Raw genomic sequence first — 17,506 nt, 5'->3', positions numbered from 1 at the left:
TTCATAAATACGATCTTCGTATGTTTCATGTGTTGCGAGGGGGCACCCGCAATGGTGTTCTTTCCTGCCTCTTTCAAGCACTATCTTCCCCTCTTCTCACCATTAGTCAGTCTTTGCTACCTGGGAAGGGGCTGTGTACTTTCCACTGAGCGGTCAGGATTATTTCTTGAGGGCTTTCGGAAGACCCCAGGCCCTTTGTGGCACTTGCCAGGGACAGAGCTTTCGAACTTCAGGAGACACACGTTGTACCCCAGGGGGAATTTTGCCCCCTCGTAGTGCACCTGCCCAGGACATAGGGCGATTAGCATCCCCTGCTGTCCTGTGATCAGAGGCAGGAGAGACCTCTCTCTGCTTAGCCTCTACTTGTTTACATGCAGGAAGAGTGGAGGAGTGTCTCTCCAACCCATTGGATGTCCCTTGGGTGCCGGGACCGGGGCTTTAACCCCCTTTCCAGCAACCCCTCACATGACAGCACTCTGCACGTGAAAGAGGCATGCTGTGGGTTGAACCATAGAAGCTTAATGAGTCTGTGTGAGAGCTGGGGTGAGAAAAGCAGCTTAGATCATGCTCCGGTTATCTAGCACTGCGTAACAAAGCGCCCCATGGCCTCGTGCCAGAGAACAAGAAGCATTTTATTATGCTTATGGTTCTTTATGGCTGAGATTTAAAGGTGGCACATTAAGGAGACTTATCTCTGCTCCACAGTGTCTGAGCCTCAGCTGGGAAGACCAGCATGTCTGAGGGGACCCAAGTAACTGCACTGGGGGTCATTTGGAGGCTTCTCCACACACATGTCTGGAGTCTGAGCTGGGGCTGGGGTGCCACGAAGACTGGGCTTAGTGGGGTCCTCACCAGAGCTTCTCCAAGCACGGTGGCTCCAGGCACCCAGACCTGTGACTTGGAATCAGGGGTCAAAGAGTGTGTGTTCTGGTAAATGAGACCTTCTACACCCAGCCTTGGAGGCCCTTCCACCCCTTCCACCACCTTCCATCAGTCAGCGTGGCCACAGAGCTGCCACAAGCCCCAGGAAGAGAGGCCTCACCTTCTGGAGGAAGAACATCAAAGCATTTGAGGCCGCAGGTCCCACCTAAATGGAGAATCTCCCTCAGTATGGAAGACAAGGCAGGTGCACAGGTGGGAAAAAAATGAGAAAGTTTCGTGCCCAGAGAAGGCAAATGGAGATTTTTCTTTTACTTTAAAAAAAATTTTTTTTAATGTTTATTTATTTTTGAGAGAGAGAGAGAGACAGACAGAGTGCAAGCAGGGGAGGGGCAGAGAGAGAGGGGGACACATAATCCGAAGCAGGTGCCAGGCTCTGAGCTGTGAGCACAGAGCCCGACGTGGGCCCCAAGCTCACAAACTGCGAGATCATGACCTGAGCAGAAGTCAGGTGCTTAACTGACTGAGCCACCCAGGCACCCCTGGAGATAAAAAAAAAAAAAAAAAAAAAAAGATTAACCTCCGGGGCACCAACCATGAGTTCTGAGCTTCTCTGTTTCTTCCACTCCCGGGGAGAGAAGCCGGCGGGGGGGGGGGGGGGGGGTGGGGGGGGTGGGCTCCAGGTGAGTCAGGCGACAGAGCCACCTCTGGGGCTTCCCCCCGGGGTCTGGGTACAGGTGCTTACCTTGACCTCTGAGCACAAGCTCAGACCTCCAAGCACATCAACCTGACAACTGTAAGCATTTTCATTCAAGACTTCCTACAGAAGTCTGGTCCCTAGAGGTCAACATTTCCCATGAGTACTCCGATTCAGGGACAGGATCCTCTTAGGGCCTCTCCCGGGGGCGGGGTTGAAAAGCAGACTCCATGCACTACCCCAGTCAGCCGGCTTTAGTTCCGATGCCCCTCCCCCGTCCCTGAGGATTGGACTTGGCTGGAGAAGGGCATCTGTGCTCAAAGTCCCACACCTGACCTATGGCCCTGGAGGAAGCTTATGTGTTTGACCTTGTATCTGAAGCACCATGGAGCTTTGCAGTTTCTACTCTGCATGCCTGTGGAGTGCATCATCGGCTGACTTCACCTCCGTGAACACCACTTCACACGCATTAGAGACGAATTTTATCATCTGTGCGGGATCAGGGCTGCTAAAGAACTAAAGAAGAAAACACTGAAGCTATTTTGGGTAGCGTCTTTTGTTTTGGTTTGGTTTGATTTGGGTTTTTTGACTCAAATAATTTTTTAGCTCCCTAAGATTTACCAGCTTCGTTTGGCTGTCTGGTCGGAGGCATTTGCCATTGGAAAAGCATTTTACTGTTAGAAGGTTGGGTCCAGGAATGTCCTCGATGAGAGCAGCATGACTTAGGATGGAGTCTTTGCTTATTACTCACCCTCGCAACTTGAATCTCTCAGGAGAGGCATCTGACTTGGGGCTGGAAAATATCCTAGGAAGACGATTCTGGGCTGTGCTCAAGCTGCTTTCAGGACTCAGGAGGCCCTTATCAGCTTCTGGAGCTTTAAATAAAGGCCCACTGGGCTTGAGGCTTGAAGAGTCATGAAGAAAGGCCTTCCACTGTTATCCTAAAGAGAGTTCATTTATATCTTCAGGGAGATCCAAGCTGAAAGAGGGGCGGGTGATGAAAATTTGAAGGTGAGTGGGGCGAAGGGAGGTAAGGGGAGGCGGAGTAGGGGCTGGGAGGAGACCCGCGGATGAAGGGCGCCCGGATGGGAAGGCATCTTCTGGGAAAGGCCATCAGCATCAGATAAGATCTTCAAACCCCAGGGTCGATGAGATCCCCATCTTTGCTCCTCAAGCCTGGTTTCCACACAGCTGGAGGTGCAAATTATTTATTGATTGTATTTTTGGCTGCAGCACACAGCCCTGCAGGCACCTTTATAAGCCACAGACAAAGAAGGCCTGGCCCTCAGGGTATGATTTACCACCTACAAAAAACCCCCAAGAGCACAGTGCGTTCATGCACACACAAGAAAGCAGCAGGTTCCAAAAGTTAAAAGGAACTAGAAACTACTGGTTCACTAAATGGTGAACTTCTAGATGCTTTTCAGTGCCCGCAGAGAAATTGATATTTCTATCTTGAGCTGGGCTGTGAGTTCCCCAAGAGCAACACCTCTGTATTTCTGCATTGCTGGGACGGCCCTGAGCTATGCCACACCCGGATGGCACAAGTTAGGGCCTCAGTAATGGTTGGGGGTGTGAGGAGAGCCACCTTGGGGGTGGTGGAGGATTTGCCCTTGTAAAGCAGCAGGAAGGCTGAGGAAAGCACGGGGTTTTCATGGACATGGTTTGTCCTGGAGACCGAGGGCTTCAGGGGGACCAGATGCTCTGATGGTCTTAGACTAGGGGTGGAAGATGGGGAAGTGCCCCGCCTGCCAAGGTGTGAGCCACGGCCATCTCGGCGCTGTCCTCACCTCAGCGGCTACATTTAGGTTCCTCAGAGTGAGGGCCCCGGGGAGCTTCGCAATCTCTGGACGGGCTCCCACCACCTGCCGCTCCCAAGGCGGCCTGGATTCCTCCTGAGTTTCTTTGTGTTTGGGTTTTGGCGTCTGCCTTGACAAACGTGGAGCGCCCTAAGCTCTCCTGCTGCGGCTGCTCGTCTCTCTTTCTGGATGTTTCCAACTTGAAAGCTGGAGGGGATTTTTCTTTTAATCACTTCACATTTAAAAAAATATGAATTTAATAACTTCCCAGTTTAACATTTTATTTTCTAAGGCCTCTGAGTACCCCAGTCTGACAGAATGCCTAGAAAAATAAGGTACTTAATAGACCTTGGTTAATTGGCAGCCCATGAGCTTTCTGCTTTCAGACATCCTCATTGTTCTCCAGAGGGGACAGGACATTACTCAGTTCCTCAGAGGACGAGGCCTTCTCCTCTCAGGAGACAACAATTCTGGAAAGGCAGGGGCCTGGTCTGATTCGCTTGTACCTTCTTGTCGTCTAGCTGAGCACCAGGCTCACTGAGGACACCAAGCTTGTTAAATAACAAGGTGCCACTGTCAGCCCTGTGCCACTGGCTCGGGTAGAAGCTGTCTCTGGAGGAGATTCGGATGACATCAGGAGGGCATTGGCAGCCATAAAGACCCTGGGGTGCTTGGCATGGTACAAAGTACACAGGCTTGGGGTTCTGTGGAAGGTTGTTTCCATGGTGGCCATCAAAATCCTGGCCAGTCCTTAGGCCTTGTTGACATGTGACTTTGTCTCTCCTCTCCTCCAAAGGTGGAGTCCAAGGCCCCTCCCCTGGGGTCTGGGATGGCCCCTCGTTCTGCTCTGACCAACAGAAGTTGAAGAAGCGATGTGTTTTCACATTCAAAGCTCGTGAGGCTTTAGTCTACCTTTGGTTTCCATTTTTGCTCTCTTGGAGCCCTGAGGTGCCACAGAAAGTCCCTCTATCCTGTTGGAGAAACCACATGGGCAGAGAGATCCTGGAGAATGAGTGTCCATGAGAATGAGAGTCCATGAGAGAAGAGAGGCCATTGAGAATGAAGGTCCTCGAGCAGAGAGGGCCAGGCTGAGGGCAGACCTGAGTGAGGCCATCTTGGATCTCACTCATCACAAACCTGAAGCCACCTGCAGAAGCCATGCAGTGCCCTGGGGGACAGCCGAGCCCCGCCTGTCTAGCCCAGGGACTGTGGGCAAACAAAACGGTTTTTGTTTTAAGCCACGAAGTTTGGGGCTAGGTTGTCATGCAACAATAGATAACATATAAACTGACCTAAATTCTAATTTCAGTTCTGCACTTTCTAACTGTGTGACTGTGGGCATATGGTTTTCAGCCCTTCCCCTCATACACAAAATGAAGATAATAATGCCTGCCCGGTAAAACAGCTAGCACCTGTGCTCTGGAGCACCTTGCCACCAACACTGCCTCCTCTGGACTTGCCCACAAGCCAGGTACAGGGTTGGTCCTGGGTGGCCACGAATGCACCACGACGTGTTGTTGCCATCCTCTGCCATCCCACAGGCTCCAGTGAGGCTGTTCCTTTTCTCTCTGCAGATGAGGAACCCAGAAACCCCGGAAGCTGGAGTTTGCAGTTAACAGAAGGTCAAGGCCAGGGTCAGAGTGCAAGGCGCCGGTCACGTTTGAGCTGAAGCTAAGAAGGGGCTTGAGCTCCTGGCAGGCAGCGGAGGCCGGGCCACAGAGCAGGTGTGCAGGACCGGCCCTCCCATTCCCCTCGGCGGGCTCAGTCTCCTGTCTTCAGAGCCCTGAGTCCCCTGTGACCGCTATCCTCGGGCTTGCGTGCTGCGTGGGCGTCTGTTGCCTCCCACCGAGCCAGCCCTGACCGCGTGTGTAAATGTATATAAACTCCAGACACACAGAGGGTGTTCAGCACATGGTCATGATGTATTAATAATGTTCGAATCTTTAAGGTAGAATCGTGGTTCTCTTTTTTTTAAGTCCTGGACGGAGGGAACATCCATCTACTTTTCTATCAAAATCTCTGTGCTGCCTTTTCTTTTCCTTTTTTTTTAAAATGTTTATTTACTTTTAAGAGAGAGAGAGAGAGAGAGAGAGAGAGAGAGAGAGACAGAGTGCAAATGGAGGAGGGGCAGAAAGAGAGAGGGAGACACAGAATCTGAACCTCCAGGTTCTGGCTGTCAGCCCAGAGCCTGACGCGGGGCTCGAACTCACTGACCATGAGATCGTGACCTGAGCTGAAGTAGGGCGCTTAACCGACTGAGCCGCCCAGGCGCCCCGTATGCTGCCTTTTCATGAGGTGTGATCCGCATTAACCCGGTGCTCTGAGTCCCAGGGCTGACAGTAAGCTCTTTCTAAACTTCACGGGGAGGCACGAGGGGTTTCTCTCTTGAGGCTGCAGCCCAGGGGAGCGAGGGGTGGGCGGGAGGGGTGTTGTGGCTGCCCCTGCTGTGGAATAAATCCCCTGCCCCCCGGGGCTCCGCGCTGAGGAAGGGGGAGCGAGGTCCATGTGTAAGTAGCTCTGGTTCCTGGTGCTTCCTGTGAATAGATCACCCAGAGTAGGATTTTCCAGATTTGCAGGCTCAGATGAGATGCTTAATAGGTTGGCTGCAGAGCAAGAATTCTCAACCTCTGGAAAATAAGGAATCATAATCCTTGGATAATATTTTCCTAAGAGCAATAAATTGTGCATCCTCATTTGTGTGAAACCCTTAGCAGCGTGGCCTCGGGCAAATCCCTGAACCTCTGAGCCTCGGCCTTCTTACCTGTGAAATCAGGGGGCAGTTTTTCCTGACTCACGGAGTCGCTAGAGAATTAAGATCAAGGACACACCTAAAGCACTTGGCAGGTGGCTCACCACTGGCTGCTTCCATTTCTTCTGGGAGCACTGGGGTGGCCTGGCCTCTCTTCTTACTGCTTGTTCCGTTTTCTGAACCCAACATTCATGTATATCTTTTCCCTCCTTCAAAATTCAAGTCTGCTTTCATGTTCATCCATGGCCACTGGGTTCAGTGACCTGCCTTCCAGGCAGTGCCCCCTGAAGACTGTTTTCCCCTGCTGCCCGCCCTGGGGGGACTTGGACAGCCCCTCACATTTGGTGCATCTTGGCTTTGAAGTAGAGACCCAGACACCCCTCAGCAGGCACCTTCCTTTGGCTTCTCTCTGGGGGAGAAGATTAGCTTTGCAGAGTCATTAATTTCTTGCCAAAATCTTCTTTTTATGTGTTTCTGGCCAGGGTTAAGGGGAAAAAGGGGGGAATGCTCTGGAAAGGAACTCTTGTGTTCTGTATGAACATGAGCTCATTAGTTCTGTCCTTAATTCAAGTGAGATTTTCAATAAAGACGTTAGATGAGACATCAAGGCTGGGTGAATCCTATCTCCCAGGTCTTCACCCCTTTCCCAGACCCTGTAGCACATCTGCCTATTGGCTCCACACCAGGTTCTGAACGTGTTTATGCTCTTTACTTTTCCCCCTGTATCATAAGGTGTTCTCAAGAAAGGCTTTTGGGAATCCATTTCTACTCAACCGTAAACTATCATTACTGATGTTCCAATCATGGGTATTACAATAGGGGAATAAATCTTGAAGTCAGAAGAATAAATCTCTAAGTGTAGAATGTTGATCATCAGTGGCAAATTGATGTTGTTGGACTCAAGAGGGGGTGGGGTGAGGGTGACAGGTCTCACCACTAGAGCCTCTTCTCTTATCACACGCACTGACCACTGGCTTTACCTTCTGGGGAAGCCTGCTCCCGAACTCACCAGCAAACACTGAGAACCTGCACTGTGTTCAATGAGCTGAAATATGGTGGTGGTGGGGGAGGGGGGTGAAGTGTGTGACCTTGCCGTGTTCCCTTAACCATGTTCCCACCTCTGGGAGCCCCCGTTCCTACCATGCGGTGCTTTCCATTGTCAGGTGCACAGGATGCTGTCCCACGTGCCTGCTTCTCCTTTTCATCTCCTCTCCCCCACGTGTCTGTCTCCACTACGAGCCGGAAACCTCTGCAGGAGGCTATGTCAGGGGCGGGGCTGAGGCAGAACCTGTACCTGTCGGGTCCCGTGAGCCTGGCTGGGAAGGGCCTGTGTGTCTCTGTGAATGCCACCCAGCCCCAGCGATCTCTAGCGGGACTTGTGATGTAGGGTTGGCTGTTGGCAAGTTGAGGAGACCTATTGCAAATGAGCAGAATCATTAAGGTGTCAGTATCCCGTCTGCGACAGAGGTAAGCAAATGAGTGTTCCCTGTCTTTGCCGGTAATTTTTACAGGTTGACCAGTCGTACATTTTTTTCATGTCGATTTAAAGCGTGGTTCTGGGTGGGGATGATTCCATTAATGTTCCTGACTCTTTCACACCTGGATTTGAAAAAAGAAGTTACAAGAAGACTTAATATCTGGAAAACATTCTGATGGTTCCATAAACCGTCAGAGCGGTTTTGCTCGTGGATGGGGAGTAGGGTGAGCAGACTTCTTGGGGTCCACTTCATACTCCTTGGCTTCCGCTAGGAGACAAAACTGGGATTACGTGGCAGTAATTTGGCAAAACACACCCTGTCGTTCTCACTTTCATGTTTAAAACGTGGCTTCTCGGTTGTGTAGTGACTAAGGCCCGGTTTGGGGGAGTTTTGTAAATTGTTGGGCTACCTGGGGTAGGAACCCATTCATCACTGAAAACATGGAGGATATCATAGCTATTGGTTTGGGAGAGAACTTTGATAACATTTAATTTACAGTGTTTTCTGCCTTTGCTAAATGTTTGTTAAACAATATGAGCCCTGCGACACCTGAGGGGCTCAGTCAGTTAAGGGTTCTGTTCTTGGTTTTGGCTCAAATCGTGATCTCATGGTTCATGAATTCAAGCCCCACGTTTGGCTCTGTGCTGGTAGTGTGGAGCCTGCTTGGGATTCTCTGTCTTTGTCTCTGCCCCTCCCCTACTCTCTCTCTCAAAATAAATGAATAAACTTAAAAAAAAAGGAAGACTATTGAGCCCTGCTATCTCAGAGGAAGCAATAGTTTACAAAAGGGAGAATAATCTTGAAAAATTGCACGTGTAATTATAGTTCAGGATCTGAAATTTCCTGATCAAAACAAATCTGTATAATAGTTTAAAAATTACATGCATCTCCAGCTGTACCTAGTGTTCCATTGGTTCTCTCTCTCTTTTTTTGTTGTTTGTTTGTTTATTATTTATTATTATTATTTATTTTGAGAGGTGAGCATGAGCAGGGGAGGGGCAGAGAGAGAAGGAGAGAGAGAGAGAGAGAGAGAGAGAGAGAGAGAGAGAGAATCCCAAGCAGGTTCTGCAGTGTAAGCACGTAGCCTGACATGGGGTTTGATCTCACAAACAATGAGATCATGACCTGAGCTGAAGTCATGAGTCAAATGCTTAACTGACTGAGCCCCCCAGGTGCCCCCCGGTGGCTCTCTCTTTTAAAAAACAAAAATTTTTAAAAATATTTATTTTTGAGAGAGACAGAGACAGAGTGTGAGCGGAGAAGGGGCAGAGAGAAAGGGAGACAGAATCCAGAACAGGCTCCAGGCTGTGAGCTGTCAGCACAGAGCCTGACGCGGGGCTCAAACTCATGAACCGTGAGATCATGACCTCAGCCGAAGTCAGACGCTTAACCCACTGAGCCCCCCGGCGCCCCCCAGTGGCTCTCTTAATGCAGATTCAGGACATCTGCCAAGTCCCCCAAATGAGGCAGGCGGCAGGTCTCCAGGGAGTTCAGGAGCACGTCCACCCAGTGCCACTCGGCCTCACCATTTTCTCCCTCTCTTTCCATCTACCTGTTCACCAGTCCACCTGGCTCTTTGCATTTCAAAGTCAGCTGCAAACACCAGCGCTCTTTCTCCCTCTGCACACCGTCAGCTGGAGTTCAATGTCTGTTTACGACTGTCTGTAAGCTGTCAGGCTCGCTGCCCTGGGTGCTGATGTTGTATGAAGTTTTAGGAGAAGGCAGCTCATTTTGGTTTTACCACAGCCTCTCTCCTCAGGATTCAGATGTAAGTCCATGGGACGTTGGGCCAGAGACAAAGCAAAGGGAAAGAATCACCTTTTCTCTTCAGCAGCCAAGATACGGCTACTGGACAGGCTTGTCTTCTGTGTCTTCCTCCAGGAAGGATGAGTCCTTTCTCCTGAGGCTCCCTGAGCTCCCAGGAAACTAGACCCTGCCAGCTCCTTCCCCACCTGTCTTTAGGCCTGAGGATTCCCAGAAGTGAGGATTGCTCAAAGCAGCGGCAGAAAATTTAGTGGCGGTTGGAGTAAGAAGTGGCCTGTCACTTAGACGGAAGCCGCATTCATCACAATGACAACCAGACCTAAGATGCGCTGAACGCTCACCACGTGCCAAACCCTGGGCCCAGGGCCTGCAGCGTGTATCTGTGTAACCGCCACCGTGTGCTAGCACATTCTGTTATTGTCTCCTTTGCACAGACAGGGCGAGTTGATGACTGTGAGCGTAACGGCTGTGATACAGATACATACAAGCTGGCTAGGGGAAAGATCAGGAAAGATTTTGCTGGCGGAGATTATCCATGAGAAAGGGTATTTTAACGTGTAGGTTTTATTGTTATCCGGGAATGGTCAGGCCACGGATAAGGAGACGATTGTCACCCACAAGATAGTTCATTGTGCTCATAGTCCCCAAGAGGCTTGCTGTGCTGCTGAGGGCCACACAGGGAAACACCGGGGGGCGGCCGGGAGGCAGAGTGGGTGAAGGAATCACAGACAGGAGACTTTACTGCAGTTTCTGTGGGAACGAATGGGTGAGGTAGGGCAAGCAGGCTTAGGATTGGCCAGTTTAAGTAATTCCAGTGGGAAAGAAAGGGGAACCCTTTTGCACTGCTGGGGGGAATGCACACTGGTGCAGCCACTCTGGAAAACGGTATGGAGGTTCCTCCAAAAACGAAAAATAGAGCTACCCTATGACCCAGCAATTGCACTACTAGGTATTTATCCAAAGGATACAAAAATGTGGATTCAAAGGGGCACATGCGCCCCAATGTTTATAGCAGTGCTATCAGCAATAGCCAAATTATGGAAAGAGCCCGATGTCCATCGACTGATGAATGGATAAAGAAGATGTGGTATATATATGTGTGTACACACACACACACACACACACACACACACACATATATACATACACACACACACAATGGGATACAACTTGGCGATCAAAAAGAATGAAATCTTGCCATTTGCAAGAACATGGATGGAAGTAGACTGTATTATGCTAAGTGAAATAAGTCAGAGAAAGACAAATACCATATGATTTCACTCATATGTGGAATTTAAGAAAGTAAACAGATGAACACAATTGAAGGGAAAGAAAAATAAAAACAGAGAGGGAGGCAAACCATAAGAGACTCTTAAATATAGAGAACAAACTGAGGGTTGATGGGGGTGGGGAGTGGGGGGGATGAGCTAAATGGGTGATGGGCACTGAGGCGGGCACTTGTTGGGCTGAGCACTGGGTATTGTATGTAAGTGATGAATCACTGGGTTCTACTCCTGAAACCAATACTGCATGGTATGTTAACTGGTTTGAATTAAAAAAAAAAAAATAAAGTTAATAAAAAGAAAAGTAAAATAAATAATTTCAGTAGGCTCTGGAGTGTCAGAGCTCTCCCTAGCTGTCTGGTACCTGGCCCTGGGGTGATTAGAACAGGGGGACAGTGGCCCTGGAGGTGAGACCTGCCAGAGGACGTGAGGTGAGGGTAGGTTCTGGACTGGTTAGTTTGGATATGACAGATGCATTCACAGGCTAGGTGCGGGAATAGACTGTTTCTAGGAATAGGCTGGGAGGAGCAGACTGCGGGGTTGGTACAGTGGGGATGGGGTTGGGGTGGGGGGCACCTATCAGGTGAACGTGAGTGTCTTACCCCAGTGATGTAAACCTCGGCACCCGCGAGGGGACTCAGGGCGTCCCGTGTGAACTGTCAATCGGCATATTCCCAGCTATTTGGGGAATCCAGACTTGGAGGCCTTGAACAAACGCCAACCTCATGGGACCCAAGTGAGACTGTGAAACTCCCTTGTGCATTCCCCACAGAGCGGCTCTGGCCGCTACTCCAGCCTCTGCCCCACTCACTGCTGCTCTGGCGGAGGGGTGCCGTGTGATGGGAGAAGCTCGTGTGGTCCCCCGGGTTAGGGCCCCGCCCCGCAGCCCTGCATCCCAGCAGCAAGCCACCTGCTGATCCCTTGCTTCTGACACCTTCCTGCTCTCTCCACTGAATGTCAAGGTTTAGGGACAGATGGGGCCAGTTCCCATGCCAGTGATTCCTTTCAACTTAGTGTGTGTGCATGTTTGGGCATGAGGTGGGGGGCAGATCTAGAGCCTAATCAGAAATTATGACTTTTTCTTTCTAGGGAGACACAGCAGAGCTGACGACGAGGCCAACAACACGAGGGGGGAGCGTGGCTGGGAGGCGGCCCTGAGCCCAAGCGCGGTTCCCATCAAGTCACAGCCTCCCAAGCCGCGAGGGCCATGCTTACGGCTTGCCACTTGGGCCCCAAATGCTGTCTAGTTGCCTTTCTGTCACCTGACTTTGAGTCACTTTTCTGTTCTTTATCAGCCTTCTCCAGAGTACTGAATGGGCAGATAAAAGAGGGAATGTAAATTGCTCAATCGTGGTATTTTAATTGAGAAGTTTAGGGGAAATATCTAGGTTATTTATGAAGGTCGATCTTCTGTGTCGTTCACCCCCTCAGAATCATGAAAGTTTTGCCGGGCTGGGTGATTACAGAACTGAAGAATGATGAGGGCAGAAAGATACCTGGAGCCCAGCAAACCCAGCTCCTGCATTTGAAAAAGATTTAGGGATCCTCTTGCCACGTTGCATGGCATCCGTCTGTTCCTTGCGCTAGACTGGGGTCCACCTGATCACATGTGACGCCTGTTTCCTCCGAGCCTGGCACTGTGCCTGGCACATGGAAGGTATTAAAAAAGTGTTCGTTGAATGAATGAGTGAATGATCGGCCAAGCTCACACAGCTAATCTGCGGCAGAGCTCAAAGCAGAGGTCAGCTCAGTTCGTTCCAGACACAACGTTCCATCCCTTACGCACATGGCCTCAGTGATATTTCATTTGATTAAACTTTGAAATTGCTCTGGGGTTAAGGTTTATGGGACCCTATCTCCTACCAGAGGAGCAGAGGTGGTCTTTACGGTCGGGTTTGTGAAACGCCATGAGCTACTCACACCTTCAGAACAGCTTTGCCCTAATGGAAAGACCTGGGTTTGAGGCTGGCCTGTGCCGTTTCCCAGTAGGTCGCCTTGGGGCGAATCACTTAATCTTGATGAGGCTCAATTTTGGGTCCTGTAAAATGGAAGAGTGGTTCTGGCCGTGCCAATCTCACAAGGTCGCCGTGAAGTCCAAGCACGGCCATCAATATGACAGTCTTTTGTAAGCAGCCGCGCCTGGTCTGCAACGAAGGGTTAGAGTGGCCAGGTACAGGGAGGGGAGCCCAGGACTGAGCTGCCCCCAGCTGCCTCGAAAAAGCTCTCTGGTGTGCAGGTGATAGTTGTGTCGGGTGGTCACCCGGATGTATGTGTATGTGTATTACTTGGGGGAAGTGGAGGGACTGGGAACCCCCAGGTAGCTGGAGAGGTCAGAAAAGGTGAGAGAGAAGGGAAGCTTGCCAGGGTGAGGTTTCCCCGGGTCAATGGAGCATGGGGAGTGGGGGGAGGTGCCACGGGCAAAGCTGGCCCCTCTCATGATGTTGGAGAAGGGAGGGAGCAGGAGAGCCAGGGCCAGTCCTCAAGGCTCCTATATTCCCCTCGTCCTTTGCAGGTAACGGGGCACAAGCCGTGTTATCGAAAGCTGGTAAAATACTGCTCATAGGCAAAGAATGAGTGTATCTAGTAAAAATTAAAAACGGGAGTAGGTTTTGGTGACTCAAAAAATTCTATCCAATGTTAAAATAATAGACCAATTTGGTCAATGAGTTAGGAAAAAAAAAAAAAAAAAAGGGAATTAGGCAAGCCTGCTGTTTGAATTCAAACAGACCAAACAATGGATCACTGTCTGAACACTGAACTTTTTAACTCGTTCCTTTGTTGGGTTGTTGGCTTGGCGTGGGCCTGAGTGAGGAGAGCTGCTCAGAAATCTCACAGAGCCGTCAACAGCAGAACGGTGGGGCAGATCCTTCAGATAGCTGAGCACAGTGCCTTTGAAAGCGAGGGGGTGGGTGCAGGGAGTGCAGACGGGGGTGGGGTGGGGTGGGGGGAGGGGCAGGAGCATCCTCCCCTTTTAGGGGCTCAGCCCCATCGCTGGTCCTGGCAGGCTGCAGATGTAGGGGAGAAACACCGACTTGTACATTCCATAGCCATCAACAGGTGATTATCTGAAGTTGGCCATCCCTCAGAGTCAGAGGGTGGGGGAAATTCATTTTAATAAGCTTTCAATGCATTTATTCAGAAAGAGAAGAGAGGTTCACAGCAGAAATGCTCTAATTAAGGCCTCCGCCAATCTGGGTGGGATGAAAGGAAATCTTTAAACCAACAATTGTATATACACACAGTAGTTTTTTTTTTTTTTTACCTTTCCGTTGTGAATTTATAGAAATAAATTTCATATTGTTTTGGTAGACGTTTCCCCAACTAGAACCAATATAAAACCTGGCTCTAATAGGAGAGGGTCAATGTCTCTTTGGCAAAAGCATAAAAATACTGAATTATTGACTATTTTAAGAGAAATAAGGCTTTATTTTCTACACATTTTTCATGTATGTACTAAATCCTTACTTGAATTTAATAATATTACAACAAGATGAGGAAAGAACTTTTATAATCTCAAAAGTGCCAACTGAACAGATTCTCAGAGATATTCGTAATTAGCACCTCGCCCCTCAACAACATTAAAACTGTTTGTGTATGTCCCTAAAAATAGATAATTGGCTTTCACCTCTGTTAACACTGTTGATCTGTTTTATTTATTTTTATTTTTTTTAATGTGTATTTATTTTTGGGAGAGAGACAGAGGATGAGCTGAGGAGGCGCAGAGAGAGAAGGAGACACAGAATCTGAAGCAGGCTCCAGGCTCCGAGCTGTCAGCACAGAGTCCAATGCGGGGCTCGAACTCACGGACCGAACTGGGAGATCATGACCTGAGCTGAAGTCGGATGCTTAACTGACTGAGCCACCCAGGCGCCCCACTGTTGATCTGTTTTATAATCAGCACAAAGGAAATTCAGCCTAATGTGTTGGACTGCTGCTAAATGAGTGGCTGTAGTTAATTACGTGTAGGTCTTCCTTTTACAAGTAAGCTTTTTGTGTTTAGTTTTGGCTAAAAATATGTTTTCTGCAAAATTTAAGTCATATGAGAGAGTAATTATAGAAATATATACATGAGAACATTAAGGAGGCAGACAACGGTGACCTGCTCCCTTCCTTACCTGTCCTTTATTTAGCACCCAGTCACTGAGAAGGGAGGGATTCTTCTGTCCCTCGCCACTGTCCATGTCCCTCTTTTCTATCAATAACACCCAGGTTTACTTTGGCGACTGCTGACCATGTCATTAACATGACTCAGTTAACTCACTTGAGAAATTAGCCAATTTTTACTTTCTGTCTAGAACGATGTCCATGTGGGAGAGTGGGCTACAATGCCCTCAGAGTGCCTTGTTTTCTCTGATATGAATATATTTATAAGGACTTATTCCAGCAGATTATTGGGTATGTTTGCCACATTGATTTTAGGGAGGGGGCCTATTATGTAGTAGGGATATGGTCTGGAAATGGGTCTGTTTCCCCTGAGAGTGGGAAAGGAGATTCAGTTAGAGATCTGCGAGGGTGGGGTTAAACCAAACCCCTGAGGTGACCCTTTCCTCTTTGCCCTACTCCTCTCAGGCCCTTGGGAGGACATCCAGTTCCTTAAAGCGCCAGGGCTCCAAGCCTGGTCTCGTTTGTTGCCCTGCCAGGCTTACGTGTGGACCATGTTAGTACCCCATGACCTGAGGATTCCATGTAACGATTTTATCTATACATGCGGATGTGTAAATATCAACATTTTAAATAGTCTGATAAAGTCTTTGTAGCTACTCAAAACAAAAACAAAAACAAAACCCATGGGGTTCTCGGCTCAAGACTGGGTTTTGATTGGATTAAGCTTGTCCGTATATGTGGCAAATTTTATTTTCCAGAGATGGCTGTTCTTCTAGATGTTCTGGAACCTTGCCATCCTTCCATCAAGAGGTTGAGTCTATGTGCCCTTCTCTTAAACCTGGGAGGGTTTTTGTGTTTCAACCAGTGGAGGGTGAAGTGACACTATGTGATTTCTGAGGCTGGGCCATAGAAAGGGAAAATACATATTATTTTCCTGGGACATTGATGCGTAAGCAGTCAGACAGTCCTGAGACCTCCATGATGTGGGGAAGCCCAACTGGCCCAGGAGAGAGGCTCCAAGACCACGTAAAGAGAGACGCATACCCAGCTAGCTCCCAGAACCCCTGCCCCCTCCTCTCACTGTTCTAGCTTCTAGCACATCCAACTACAAGTCCACCGGTGACCCCAAGCCAGAGTCACCCAGCTGTGCTTACCCAAATTCCTAACCCACTGAAATCATGAGAATAGTGAGATAATTGTTTTAGTTCCCAAAGCTTGGAGTGATTTGTTCTATAACAATAGATAACCAGAACAGTATATCTCATCTCTTTGGTCATAGTGAATGTTGTGGGATGGACATGTGACCCAGTCCAGTGTAATCAGTGTAAGCGTTAAGCTGTTTGCTAGCAATGATGGAACACAGCGGCTTTCTTCTCCTCTGGGGTGGCGGGTATGAGCACACAGGCTCGGTCAGATGGTATAGCCCTCTGATGATAGCAAGGAGAGATGGGCCGAGCATGAAACCAACACACAAAACAAGCAGACAGCTCATAATGACATCACTGGGCCCTGAAGCGAGCTGCACCTGAAGCTGGAAGTCGTCTCTAGAAGTCGTCTACAGTAAAAAATTTCAGAATTACAAGTTACTATACAGCTTACAGAATTAGGGGTGCCTGGGTGGCTCAGTCAGTTAAGCATCTGACTCTTGATTTCAGCTCAGGTCACGATCTCATGGATCATGGGATAGAGCCCCACACTGTCAGCACAGAGCCCACTTGAGATTCTCTCTCTTTCCCTCTCTCTCTCTGCCTCTCCCCCAATCGCTCTTTCTCAAAATAAATGAATAGACTTAAAAAAACTCAGATTACAGAATTAGATCCCTGTGTGATACCTGAATCTTTCCTGTTTTATTCCTGATCCATGACCAGTCAGACATTAAAAAACCCTCCAATGGCAGAGAGATCACCCCCCTGGAGCCTCCATTCCACCAGCAAGCAGCTTTACCTGTTGAGCCGAGTCTCTCAAGGCAAGGCAAACCGGAAAGTCTAAGAATGCTGTTACATTAGAAGAGTAAGTAAGGCTCAGTAAGTTCCTTTTTCAATTTTTATTTTTCTAGTTTTATTCAGATATAATCGACATACATCACTGTATAAGCTTCCAGTGTGCAGCATAATGGTTGGACTTACACGTATTGTGAAATGATGATCACAACGAGCTTAATGAACATCCATCATCTCACATAAGAAGAAAAAGCAAAAAAAAAAAAAAAAGTTTTTCCTTGTGATGAGAACTCTTGGGAGTCACTCTCTCAAAACTTCCATACATCATCACACAACACTATTAGCTGTGGTCGTCTTGTTGTAATTGACATCCCTAGTGCTTATTTGTATTACAACTGGTGCTTTGTATCTTTTGACATCTTTCTCCATTCCCCCTCTCTGCACCCAGCAACATCCTTAGGAAAGGATTTTATGATATTCCAATTGCCAGGATGAAGAGATGTGGGCAGGAAGGATGCTTTAATGGTCAGCTGGATTGTCGACTGGTTGAACATGTTCTACCTAAAGAGCCCTGATTCACTGATCAAACTAAATCAGCATCGGATAGGAGTTGCTGCTAGTCCCTGGTCTCCTTCTCTGGGTTTATGTGAAACCAGGAACTTGGACAGGCCACTGAGATTGTGACAAACAAGCCCACGAGGGGCATGAAGCTGGGAGGGACAGCTCCATACCCTGGATGAGAAATCATTATCCTGAAGTATATTGATATTCTAAACAATCACTGAATACAAGAAGATACATTTTAAAAGAGAT

The 17,506-nt window shown here is 48.7% G+C and overlaps 1 long non-coding RNA gene across 1 annotated transcript; it reads left to right on the top strand.

Annotated features, from left to right (window-relative positions):
* Positions 1-1,554: 1,554 nt before the first annotated feature.
* LOC122490142 lies at positions 1,555-12,329 on the top strand. Its single transcript, XR_006299099.1, has 2 exons — positions 1,555-2,587; positions 11,739-12,329. It is a non-coding gene; the product is annotated as an uncharacterized LOC122490142 (long non-coding RNA).
* Positions 12,330-17,506: the final 5,177 nt, after the last annotated feature.

Source organism: Prionailurus bengalensis, chromosome B2 (genome assembly GCF_016509475.1).
Source record: "Prionailurus bengalensis isolate Pbe53 chromosome B2, Fcat_Pben_1.1_paternal_pri, whole genome shotgun sequence".
Lineage (NCBI taxonomy): Eukaryota > Metazoa > Chordata > Mammalia > Carnivora > Felidae > Prionailurus > Prionailurus bengalensis.
This window is presented reverse-complemented; position numbering and strand designations above follow the sequence as displayed.